Genomic DNA, 13,482 nt, shown 5'->3' with positions numbered 1-13,482 from the left:
GGATTTTATTGCTTCTTTATTCGAACTTTCTCCAACTACCTTGCCACTCCTCAGCTGCAGAGCTTTACACTCTTCTCTCGGGTTGGGTATTGTGTCACTTGGGAGAACATTGGTTGGCCGTTCAGCTTGTTTGGCTAATTGTCCCACTTGTCGTTCAATATTCTTTATGGTGGCCTCATGTTCCTTTTGTCCCTTGATTAAGGCTTGAGTGCTTAGAGCAAGTGCTTGTGTGGTTTGATTGAGTGCTTGCAAGGTGGCTTCAAGATTAGAGATTCTTGTCTCATGATGGTCAATAGGGGGTATGATGGGGGCTGAATGTTGTTGCTGGAAGTTATTGGGAGGATTAGTGTGGTAATTTTGTGAGTTGGATGTTGGTGCAGGAAAGTTGTTTTGGTGAGTTTGTGAATTATTATGAGGTGGTTGATATGTGTTTTGTGTTTTTCTATATTGGTTAGTGTTGGTGGCATGGTGGTTGTGGTTGTTTGTGTTACGGGTGTGGTTGTGGTTATTGTTCTTTTGCCAATGGTTTTTACCCCACTTCACGTTAGGGTGATTTTTCCAGGATGGGTTGTATGTATCACCATGGAATTCATCCTGAGAATTTGAAGTATTCTGCATGTACTGAACTTGTTCTTGTGGCTGTTCAACAATGATCCCTTCACCTTGGCCCCATTCAAGTGATGATTGATTTGTTGTGTTCACTGATGCTAGTTGGAGGCCATCCATTCTCTTTGTTATCATTTCCATTTGTTGCTGAATTTGTTGGTGCATTAACTTATTCTGTGCCAAGATAGCGTCAACACCTTCAAGCTCCATCACGCCTTTCTTTGGGGCTGGGTTATGTTGCCTCTCTGATGAGTAATAGTACTGATTGTTTGCTACAATCTCAATGAGGTCTTGAGCTTCTTCTGCTGTCTTCATCATGTTGAGTGATCCTCCTGATGAGTAATCCAGTCCTTTCCTTGCTTCTGGACTTAAGCCTTCATAGAAGTTCTGGAGTTTGACCCAATCACTAAACATGTCAGGTGGGCATCTTCTCATTAGTGCCTTATACCTTTCCCAGGCTTCATATAATGACTCTCCATCAATTTGCCTAAAAGTCTGAACCTCTGTCTTCAACTTGATGATCTTTTGAGGTGGGTAAAACTTTGCTAGAAATCTGCTCATCACTTTATTCCAATCATTGAGGCTTTCCTTGGGGAATGACTCTAGCCATTGAGTGGCTTTGTCCCTCAAAGAGAATGGAAATAGCAGCAGTTTGTAGACATCTGGGTGTACTCCATTGGTCTTCACTGTATTGCATATCCTTAGAAAAACAGACAAATGTTGATTTGGGTCATCAAGAGGTCCCCCTCCATAGGAGCAGTTGTTTTGTACCAAAGTGATGAGTTGAGGTTTTAACTCAAAGTTATTGGCCTGAACAGTTGGAGTGGCAATACTGCTCCCACAATGTTTTGGATCAGGGATGGTGTAAGAAGATAGCACCCTTCTAGGTGGTCCATCATTGTTAGCAGCTCCTCCAGGAGGATTGTGCATGTCGTCCTCCATGACTTGGTCCTCTCCCTCTAATTCCTCTTCACCGACTATCCCCTTTCCTCTTTCTGCTCTTCTTATCCTTCGGAGGATCCTCTCGTCTTCAGGATTAAGTCTACTAGCTCCTGACATACACAAACAAAAACCAAAATCACAAGTGAGACACTCTATAACTAGAGTGGAATTGAAGTTAGTGAAACAAAGTGTCAAACAGTTAGTGGGCTCAGCAAAAATAAAAAAAAAAGCTTAATCTAAACTACCATTTACTTAATCATTGTCAATCTTTTCCAATCCCCGGCAACGGCGCCAAAAACTTGATACGTGAAAATTAAAATTTACGTATACAACCGGCAAGTATACCGGGTCATATCAAGTAATAAAACTCACCAAGAGTGAGGTCGATCCCACGGAGATTGGTAGATTAAGCAATTTTAGTTAAATGGTATATTTAGTCAAGCAAACATAATCTGGATTTCATGAGAATTGATTTTGGAATGTACTTGCAGAAAATTAAATGACAAGGAATTTAAAGAACTAGAATAAAGGAAGAATATGAAAGTAAATAGCTGAAAAATTAAAGTGCAAGAAACTTAAATGACATGAAAAGTAAATTGCAAGAAAGTAAATGTTGCAGAATTTAGAGAGCAGAGGAAAAGATTGCAAGAAGTAGGAAGCAGAATATAAGTGATAGAATGATAAATTGCAAGAAAGAAAAAGGGAATTGGGTAGTGGGTATTCGGAATAACTAAAGAACAAAAGAGATGAGAATTAATGATGGAGAGATCATTAGGGATCAGAGATGTAAATTATCATGGATTGACTTGGTTCAACTCCTTCTCAATCATGGGTATAGATCCATGGTAGATTATGAATAATTGGATCCCAATCTCTTGGCAATCCAATTTCTCTCAACACAATCAATTGCCACTCTCGTGATCTAATTGGTCATGAGAAGAGGTGAAGCTCAATTTCTAATCCAAAGCCACACAACTTCCAGGATCTCAACCAAGGGAGGTTACATCTCACATACCAACCCAAAGTGTATTGATCAAAGAAATCATGAAAGGATAACTCTAAACTGAATTCTATGGATTCTTTCTCAAGTTCACCATACAATTCATATAGATTCAATCCTTCTCTCGAATGTAATTGAATCTGTGAAGAACAAGAGTTTCCTCTTGGATGAACCACTTGAATTGAGAAAGAGAAGAATTGTTGTCAACCCATTCAAATAAACAGAGCTCCTCCCCCTAATGAAGGTGGGGTTTAGTGAATCATAGCTCTAAATTCAACAACAATTGCAAAGATAAACATTCAAATTTAATAGAGAGGAAATGAAGAATGAAGAAGAAGAAGTTCTTAAAACTGAAATTTGAAAGTTGCAAGAGAAACAAAATAGCTTTCGGGTATCCTCCCGAAAGTGAAAAATAATCTCAGTGTCAAAGTAAAAGTAAAAGTCTCTAAAAAGTGGAAGAAGAGTCCCCCAAGTACAAAGTTTAAGTCTATTTATACTACTCCTAAGACTCATTTGGACGTCCTCAAGTGGTTGGCAATGTGGGCTTTTTCCATTGTTGAGTTACTGGTCCAATGAAGGAAGAAGTTGCCTTTGAAAAGGGTGTAGAGAACAAGAGTCATCTCTTCACAGATTCTGGCCCAAAATGGGCGTTGTTGCCAACAACGCCAGCTTTATACACGTTGGCAACGCGCATGGAATTTCCTGGGCTTGGGCGTTCCCAGCCCAAATTGTTGCTAACTGTTTTGGCCTTCTCTGAATTCAGTTTTGATGCTTAAAGTTGCCTCTTTCTCGAGCTTCAATTTCATGCTTTACTATAGACAATTATACATGGTTGGAAAGCTCTGAATGTCAGCTTTCCAATGCAACTGAAAGCACCTCAATTGGATCTCTATAGCTCAAGTTATGCTCCTTTGAAGAGGGTATGGTCAGGCTGTCTGGCGTTGTTGCCCAAGTTGTTGGCAAACACGCCGGCAACAACGCCCAGTGTTTCTGAGGCTCTAATTGTAGCTGGCTCTAATTGTAGCTGGCTCTTGAATCTTCAAATGAACTCCAATCCCATGCTATGATATATGGATGGAAAGCTCTTGATGTCTATTTTCCAATGCAATTGGAAGCATCTCATTTGGAGTTCTCTAGCTCAAGATATAAGTCATTGAAGAGAGGAAGGTCAGGCTGCCTGGGCTGGGCGTTGTTGCCCAAGTTGTTGGCAAACACGCCAGCAACAACGCCCACTGGAAGCTCCTGGGCGTTGGCAACGTGCTCTGGGCGTTGGCAACGTCCTAGATGCTGCCCCTTTCTTCTCTGCTTGGGCGTTGCCAACTTGGTGTTGGCGTTGGCAACTTGGTGAGCATGCCAGTAACAATGCTTTCCATGTTTGAGGCTCTAAATGAAGCTAACATTTGAACCTTCAAATGAACTCCAATTTCATACTGTGATATATGGTTGGAAAGCTCTTGATGTCTACTTTCCAATGCCACTGATTTCACCTCATTTGGAGTTTTCCAGCTCAAGATACACGTTCTTGAAGGGAGCATCCTCGAGCTGCCTGGGCATTGTTGCCCAAGTTGTTGGCAAACACGCCAGCAACAACGCCAGGCTCTCCTCTCTTCTCTGCTTGGGCGTTGTTGCCCACGTTGTTGGCAAACACGCCAGCAACAACGTGCCAACATCTCTTTTCTTCTTGGCTTGGGCGTTGCCAACTTGGTGTTGGCGTTGGCAACATGCTAACATCTTCCCCTGGTGGCTCCTGGCGTTGCCAACTTGGTGTTGGCGTTGGCAACGTGCTAACATCTTCCCCTGGTGGCTCCTGGCGTTGCCAACTTGGTCCTCAAGTTGGCAACTTGCAATGCTTCATTTCCTTGCTCTTGGGGCTTAAGTTTCCCTCTGATTTGAGCTTCCATTCCTTGCCACATTATGGACTATTGTATATCGTTGGAAAGCTCTTGATGTCAGCTTCTCAACGCAATTGGAATCATGCCAATTGGATCCTTGTGGTTCAAGATATTCATCCTTGAAGAGGGGAAGGTCAGGCTGCAAATTCTGCTGATCATGCACTAGCACGTTGCCAACTTGGTTTCCAAGTTGCCAACGTGCTACTCCTCCTGGCAGCACCAATTTGGGCGTTGGCAACTTGGAGACCAAGTTGCCAACGTGCTCTCTCATCCTGGTTACATCAAATGGGCGTTGCCAACTTGAGGATCAAGTTGGCAACGTGCATCTCCTTCTTGCTCCAAGATTTCCTTGCATCATTGTCTTCTTGCTTCATCACCTATCATAAACCAAAGAGCTTTTCTCAAAGTTTTGCCATCTCATGCATTAAATTTCAAGGAAATCATTCACCTTAACTTGCATATAAACTTCTTGAATCATTTGCATGGATTATGTCAATTTTCACTTAATTCTTGGTTTATGGATGCATGGAGGAAAGTTCACAAATTTGTCTATTTATTTCAAAGAAAATGAATAAAGCTAAGCTAAAACTAACTAAACTAACTAAGTAAAATGGTAAATATGTGAATGCATCAATTACTAGGCAGGAAAGAAGAAAACTCAAAGAGTTAGTATCCTAGTAAATGCTTGTGGTCGAGATGTGTCAAGGAGAGAGGCTTGAGCAAGTAAATCCTTTGGGGTGCTTTAACACCTAATACCTTAAAACCAACTGGTTTAGGAGTATTGATTGAAAGCTTATCTAAAAAGCCGCTTTGAGACATGACACTTAGAGTCGAGGCCAAAACACAGAAATCATAAGCTGCTTCAAGGTGATTATCTATAAAGAGATCTCCACAATATCATTTGGGTGAAATTCCTAAGACCTAAGACTTCCAAGATGTAGGGACTAATAAACACTGAAGCCCTTGCATAAACATATGATTCAGAGTTCACTCCACTGTCAATTAATCACTTCACTCACAGAGCCTTACATGTCATTCTGTCATTCTTCACTATTTTCTATTCTGCTAGTACTCATGAGTTTAAAGTCTTTTCTTGCTTGGGGACAAGCAAGTTTTAAGTTTGGTGTTGTGATGACGAGTCATCTTAGCCTAGTTTCACTAGTCTTTTCTTTGTTTTCATTTAGTTTTATGCACTTTCTTAAGCCATAAGTAAGCCAATGGGGTTGAAATTCATGTTATCTTTGACTCAATCAATCATGTATAAAATGATGCATTTTCATGAGATTTTGTGCTATAATTGTCATATATTATGGAAGAGAAACAATCTCATGATTTGAAGCATAGCTTTGATGTTTTTGATTGATTGATGATAGGTGAAACAAAGCTTGGAAGGAGGTTGCAAGAAGATGAAAGCAAGTCCCTGGGAGAAGCAACGCCTGCGCCAACATTTGCCTCAAACATTGAGGCAAACGTTGGCTGAAATCAACACCCTGGGGAGGCTAACGTTTGCACCAACGTTTGCCTCAAACGTTGAGGCAAACGTTGGTTGAAAGAAAGCAGGGGAGGGAGGCAACGTTTGCGCCAACGTTTGCCTCAAACGTGAGGTCAAACGTTGGCGCCAAAATGAAGGAAAATGGCATCCTGGAAGCATGCAACGTTTGCGCCAATGATCCTCAAGTTGGCAACGCCCAAATTAGTGCTGCCAGGAGGAGTAGCACGTTGGCAACTTGGAAACCAAGTTGGCAACGTGCTAGTGCATGATCAGCAGAAATTGCAGCCTGACCTTCCCCTCTTCAAGGATAAATATCTTGAACCACAAGGATCCAATTGGCATGATTCCAATTGCGTTGAGAAGCTGATATCAAGAGCTTTCCAACGATATACAATAGTCCATAATGTGGCGAGGAATGGAAGCTCAAATCAGAGGGAAACTCAAGCCCCAAGAGCAAGGAAATGAAGCATTGCAAGTTGCCAACTTGAGGACCAAGTTGGCAACGCCAGGAGCCACCAGGGAAGAGTAGCACGTTGCCAACGCCAACACCAAGTTGGCAACGCCAGGAAGCCACCAGGAAGCCACCAGGAAGCCACCAGGGGAAGAGTAGCACGTTGCCAACGCCAACACCAAGTTGGCAACGCCAGGAAGTCACCAGGGGAAGAGTAGCACGTTGCCAACGCCAACACCAAGTTGGCAACGCCCAAGCCAAGAAGAAAAGAGATGTTGGCACATTGTTGCTGGTGTGTTTGCCAACAACGTGGACAACAACGCCCAAGCAGAGAAGAGAGGAGAGCCTGGCATTGTTCCTGGTGTGTTTGCCAACAACTTGGGCAACAACGCCCAGGCAGCTTGAGGATGCTCTCTTCAAGAACTTGTATCTTGAGCTAGAAAACTCCAATTGAAGTGAAATCAGTGGCATTGGAAAGTAGACATCAAGAGCTTTCCAACCATATATCACAATATGAAATCGGAGTTCATTTGAAGGTTCAAATGTTAGCTTCATTTAGAGCCTCAAACATGGAAAGTATTGTTACCAGCATGCTCACCAAGTTGCCAACGCCAACACCAAGTTGGCAACGCCCAAGCAGAGAAGAAAGGGGCAGCATCTAGCACGTTGCCAACGCCCAGAGTACGTTGCCAACGCCCAGGAGCTTCCAGTGGGCGTTTTTGCTGGCGTGTTTGCCAACAACTTGGGCAACAACGCCCAGCCCAGGCAGCCTGACCTCCCTCTCTTCAATGACTTATATCTTGAGCTAGAGAACTCCAAATGAGATGCTTCCAATTGCATTGGAAAATCGACATCAAGAGCTTTCCATCCATATATCATAGCATGGGATTGGAGTTCAATTGAAGATTCAAGAGCCAGCTACATTTAGAGCCTCAGAAATACTGGGCGTTGTTGCTGGCGTGTTTGCCAACAACTTGGGCAACAACGCCAGACAGCCTGACCATACCCTCTTCAAAGGAGCATAACTTGAGCTATAGAGATCCAATTGAAGTGCTTCCAGTTGCATTGGAAAGCTGATATTCAGAGCTTTCCAACCATGTATAATAGTCTATAGTGAAGCATGAAATTGAAGCTCGAGCAAGAGGCAACTTTGGGCACCAAAAACTGAATTCAGAAAAGGCCAAGTGTTTGGCAACAACTTGGGCTGGCAACGCCCAAGCACCAAGCCTGGTGCCCAGGAAATTACTTGAACGTTGCCAACGTGCATAAAGCTGGCGTTGTTGGCAACAACGCCCATTTTGGGCCAGAATCTGTGAAGAGATGACTCTTGTTCTCTACACCCTTTTCAAAGGCAACTTCTTCCTTCATTGGACCAGTAACTCAACAATGGAAAAAGCCCACATTGCCAACCACTTGAGGACCTCCAAATGAGTCTTAGGAGTAGTATAAATAGACTTAAACTTTGTACTTGGGGGACTTCTTCTTCCACTTTTTAGAGACTTTTACTTTTACTTTGACATTGTGACTATTCTTCACTTTCGGGAGGATACCCGAAAGCTATTTTGTTTTTCTTGCAACTTTCAGTTTTAAGAACTTCTTCTTCTTCATTCTTCATCTTCTTCTTCATTTTATTTTAATGTTTATCTTTGCAATTGTTGTTGAATTTAGAGCTATGATTCACTAAACCCCACCTTCATTAGGGGGAGGAGCTCTGTTTATTTGAATGGGTTGACAACAACTATTCTCTTTCTCAATTCAAGTGGTTCATCCAAGAGGAAACTCTTGTTCTTAACAGATTCAATTACATTCGAGAGAAGGATTGAATCTATATGAATTGTATGGTGAACTTGAGAAAGAATCCATAGAATTCAGTTTAGAGTTATCCTTTCACAATTTCTTTGATCAACACACTTTGGGTTGGTATGTGAGATGTAACCTCCCTCGGTTGAGATCCTGGAAGTTGTGTGGCTTGAGATTAGAAATTGAGCTTCACCTCTTCTCATGACCAATTAGATCACGAGAGTGGCAATTGATTGTGTTGAGAGAAATTGGATTGCCAAGAGATTGGGATCCAATTAATCACAATCTGCCATGGATCTACACCCATGATTGAGAAGGAGTTGAACTAAGTCAATCCATGATAATTTACATCTCTGATCCCTAATGATCTCTCCATCATCAATTCTCATCTCTTTTGCTCTTTAGTTCTTGAATACCCACTACCCAATTCCCTTCTATTTTCTTGCAATTTATCATTCCGTCACTTACACTCTGTTTTCTATTCCTTGCAATTTACTTTTCTGCTCTCTAAAATTCTGCACTCTTTAATTTCCTGCAATTTATTTTCAATGTCATTTAAGTTTCTTGCATTTTAAGTTTCAGTTATTTACTTTCATTTCCTTTCCCTATTCTAGTTCTTTAAATTCCTTGTAGTTGGTGAAGCATGGTGATGGTCTATATATAGAAGTGGAGATGAAGTGAAGTGTTGTTGGGGGATTCACGTTGCTTTGCATGGGGGAAGCCTTGTTTTAATGGTTTGGTTGTGGCATGGGGAGTGTGAATCTTCTAGCTAATGCATGTTGAGTGTCTTTTCCCAAAGCACAAACTCCAAGGCACATGTGACTTCCTTTTTCTTCTATGTGCATCCGTGAACTCCTCTTCCAAGATTCTCCATCACTTCTTTCTTTCACTTCCCTGCAAAAGAAAACTAAAACTTGAGATTCTCGAAAACAAAATCTTGAAAAATAAAATATATTTTTTTTTCTTTTTTTTTCTTTCATAATAAGGCTTTAATTAAATGACAAATTTAATTTAAGGGTGTTTTCATATGCTGAATTAAATGAAAAATGTTTTTTTTTCCTAGCATTTTATGTATGCATGGACACCAGACTTAGTTTGTGACTAAGTGTTGCAAAAAGAGTTCTGCGTTTCTTTAAGGTTTGTCACACCAAACTTAGTGTCTTACATACACTATATGCTATGCTCTCTTTTTTTTTTTTGAGATATATGATGCACCCTTCCATTATTAACTACTTAAAGCATAAGAATAAAAGACTCCTGTGCATGGGTTGCCTCCCATGAAGCGCTTGTTTATTGTCCTTAGCTTGACAATGCAGCCTCCTTTTTCATGCTAACCATAGTACAGTCTCTTCTTTGCTCCAAGGTCCACCAAGATAAAGTTTCACCCTCTGCCCATTGACCGTAAAGGTCTCTTTTGAATTCTCATCAAGTAATTCCACATATCCATGAGGTGATACTTTGGTGATGGTGTATGGTCCATTCCATCTAGACCTCAGCTTCCCAGGGAAGATCTTCAGTCTTGAGTTGAATAGCAACACCTTTTGGCCTGGTTCAAACGTTCTCGGAGAGATTCTCTTGTCATGCCACCTTTTTGCTCTTTTCTTGTATATTCTAGCATTCTCATATGCCTCCAATCTGAATTCTTCCAATTCATTGAGTTGTAGTAGCCTCTTTTCTCCTGCCACTTGAGCATCTAAATTCAAGAGTTGAGTGGCCCAAAAGGCCTTGTGTTCAAGTTCTACAGGTAGATGACATGCTTTCCCATACACTAGCTGAAATGGAGATTTCCCTATGGGTGTTTTGAATGTTGTCCTGTATGCCCAGAGTGCATCATCCAGCTTCCTTACCCAATCTTTCCTTGTTGCTCCTACAGTTTTCTCCAAGATTCTCTTGAGCTCTCTGTTGGCAAGTTCAGCTTGCCCATTTGTTTGGGGGTGATAGGATGTTGCCACTTTATGAGTTACCCCATATCTATGGAGAAGAGAGTTTAATTGTTTGTTACAAAAGTGGCTCCCCCCATCACTTACAAGTCCCTTTGGCACTCCAAATCTAGTGAAGATGTTTTTCTTTAGGAATTGCAATACCACGTTAGTGTCACATGTGGTTGTGGCTATTGCTTCAACCCATTTCGAAACATACTCCACTGCCACCAAAATGTATTTGAAAGTGTAGGATGGAGGGAAAGGTCCCATGAAGTCTATTCCCCATAGATCAAAGAGCTCCACCTCTAGGATGAACTTTTGAGGCATCTCATTCTTCTTTGTTAGGCCACCTGCTCTTTGGCATTCATTGCAATGACTCACAAAGTCCCTAGCATCCTTGAAGATGGATGGCCAGTAGAATCCACTTTGAAGCACCTTTGCTGCAGTTCTTTCAGCTCCAAAATGACCACCATAGCTAGAGTTATGACAATGCCACAATATGTCCTTCATTTCCACCTCTGGCACACATCTTCTAATCATTCCATCTGGGCATCTTTTAAACAAGAAGGGTTCATCCCAAAAGAACAACTTAGCTTCATGAAGCAGCTTCTTAACTTGTTGCTTTGTATATTCTTGTGGGATGCTCCTTCCTGCCTTGTAGTTGGCCATGTCTGCGAACCAAGGAATGTGTTGAATTTGCATGATGTGTTCATCTGGAAAGTCTTCATTTACTGACTGAGAAGTGTCTTGATTTGCTCCTTGTGGCAGCCTTGAGAGGTGGTCAGCAACTTGATTTTCACTACCCTTTTCTATCTTTTATCTCAATGTCAAACTCTTGTAGAAGTAATATCCATCTGATTAACCTTGGTTTGGCATCCTGTTTTGACATAAGATACTTAAGGGCAGCATGGTCAGTATAAACAAGAATTTTTGATCCAATAAAATATTGCCTAAACTTATCAAAAGCATATACCACAGCTAGTAACTCTTTCTCTGTTGTGGTGTAATTTCTTTGGGTCTCATTCAATACTTTACTTGCATAGTAGATAACATGAAGTTTCTTTTCCTTTCTCTGCCCCAACACAGCACCAATGGCAAGATCACTTGCATCACACATAAGTTCAAAAGGCATTCCCCAGTTTGGGGGTGTGATAATTGGTGCTGTGGTGAGCTTAGCTTTTAGAGTCTCAAAGGCATGTTTGCATTCATCATCAAAGAGAAAAGGGTTGCTCACCACTAGCAGATTGCTTAGTGGCTTTGCTATTTTGGAAAAATCTTTAATGAATCTTCGATAGAATCCAGCATGCCCTAAGAAACTTCTAACAGCTTTCACATTGTTTGGTAAAGGAAGTTTTTCAATAATTTCTACTTTTGCCTTATCCACCTCTATACCCTCTCTTGAAATTTTGTGACCAAGTACAATTCCTTCAGGTACCATGAAGTGGCATTTTTCCCAATTTAGAACCAAATTAGTTTCTTGGCACCTTTTCAAGACTAAGGTAAGATGATGTAAACAAGTATTGAAGGAATCACCAAAAACAGAAAAATCATCCATGAATACTTCTATGAATTTTTCTACCATATCCGAGAAGATTGATAACATGCATCTCTGAAAGGTAGCTGGAGCATTACACAGCCCAAATGGCATCCTTCGGTATGCGAAGACTCCAAAAGGACATGTGAATGATGTCTTCTCCTGGTCCATGGGGTCAACAACTATTTGGTTATATCCAGAATAACCATCAAGGAAGCAGTAATATGCATGACCGGCCAGCCTCTCAAGCATTTGGTCAATGAAAGGAAGGGGAAAGTGGTCTTTTCGTGTGGCATCATTCAGCCTTCTATAATCAATACACATTCTCCAACCTGTCACAATTCTTGTTGGGATAAGTTCATTCTTCTCATTGACAATAACAGTGGTGCCACCTTTCTTGGGTACCACTTGCACTGGGCTTACCCATGGGCTGTCAGAGATGGGGTAAATAATCCCGGCTTTGTACAATTTCGGCACCTCCTTTTTAACAACCTCCTTCATTGTGGGATTTAACCTTCTCTGAGGTTGTACCACTGGTTTAGAGTTCTCTTCCAAGAGTATCTTGTGCATGCATATGGCAGGGCTTATTCCTTTCAAGTCATCAATGGTCCATCCCAATGCATCTTTGTGAGCTCTTAGTACTACAAGGAGTTTTTCTTCTTCATCAGTACTCAATGTAGAATTGATGATAACTGGGAAGCTGTCCTTTTCACCAAGGAATGAGTACTTGAGGTGAGAGGGTAGTGGCTTTAGCTCTTGTTGTGGCACCTCTTCTTTCTTGGTTTCCATTGGTTCCTCTAGTGCTTGCAATTCGTTCTCCTCTTGTTCTTGGGTATTCTGGACTTCATCTTGTTTCACTTGATGGCTTGCCTCAAATGCTTCTTCAACCAATGAGTCCACCATATCAATCCTCATGCAACTTTCTTTTTCAGCAGGATACTGCATTGCTTTGAAGACATTTATGGTCATTTGTTCATCATGTACTCTGAAGATCATCTCTCCATTTTCCACATCGATGATTGTTCTTGCTGTGGCCAAAAAGGGTCTACCAAGAATGACTGAGTTGCTCCCTTCTTCATCCATATCTAGGACCACAAAATCAGCTGGGAATATGAAGTTTCCCACTTTCACCAAGAGGTTTTCAACTACTCCATTTGGTATTTTGATGGATCTGTCAGCAAGTTGGAGTGACACCCTTGTGGGTTTAAGCTCTTCAATCATCATTTTCTTCATCATGGTAAGGGGCATTAAGTTAATGCTTGCTCCCAGATCACAAAGTGACTTGCCAATGGCCATGTTACCAATCGTGCAGGGTATGAGGAAGCTGCCAAGATCTTTGAGCTTTGGTGGTAGCCCTTTTTGAATGATGGCACTGCACTCTTGAGTGAGAATCACTGTTTCTTTTTCTTGCCAACTTCTCTTCTTGGTGATCAATTCCTTAAGAAACTTTGCATATAATGGCATTTGTTCCAGAGCTTCTGCCAATGGGATGTTGATTTCGAGTTTCTTAAAAATTTCTAAGAATCTTGAGAATTGTTGGTCCTTTGCTCCTTTATGTATCCTGGTTGGGTATGGAAGCTTGGGTACATAAGCTTTTACTCCTTCATTTTTGTTTTCTTGTTGTGGCTTCACATTCCCCTAGTCATCGTGGTGGTTCTCTTGACTGGGTGGTTTGCCTTGTGGCTTGACAGCCTCTTTGCTGCTTTGAGATGTTGAAGCTTTTTCTTCATCTTGCCCTTCCACTTGTTTCTCCACTATGTCTTTCTCCTTGGATTTTATTGCTTCTTTATTCGAACTTTCTCCAACTACCTTGCCACTCCTCAACTGCAGAGCTTTACACTCT

This window comes from Arachis stenosperma, unplaced genomic scaffold (assembly GCF_014773155.1).
Source record: "Arachis stenosperma cultivar V10309 unplaced genomic scaffold, arast.V10309.gnm1.PFL2 arast.V10309.gnm1.Scaffold_100054, whole genome shotgun sequence".
Classification (NCBI taxonomy): Eukaryota; Viridiplantae; Streptophyta; class Magnoliopsida; order Fabales; family Fabaceae; genus Arachis; species Arachis stenosperma.
The sequence above is the reverse complement of the archived record's forward strand: the minus strand, read 5'-3'. Positions refer to the sequence as shown.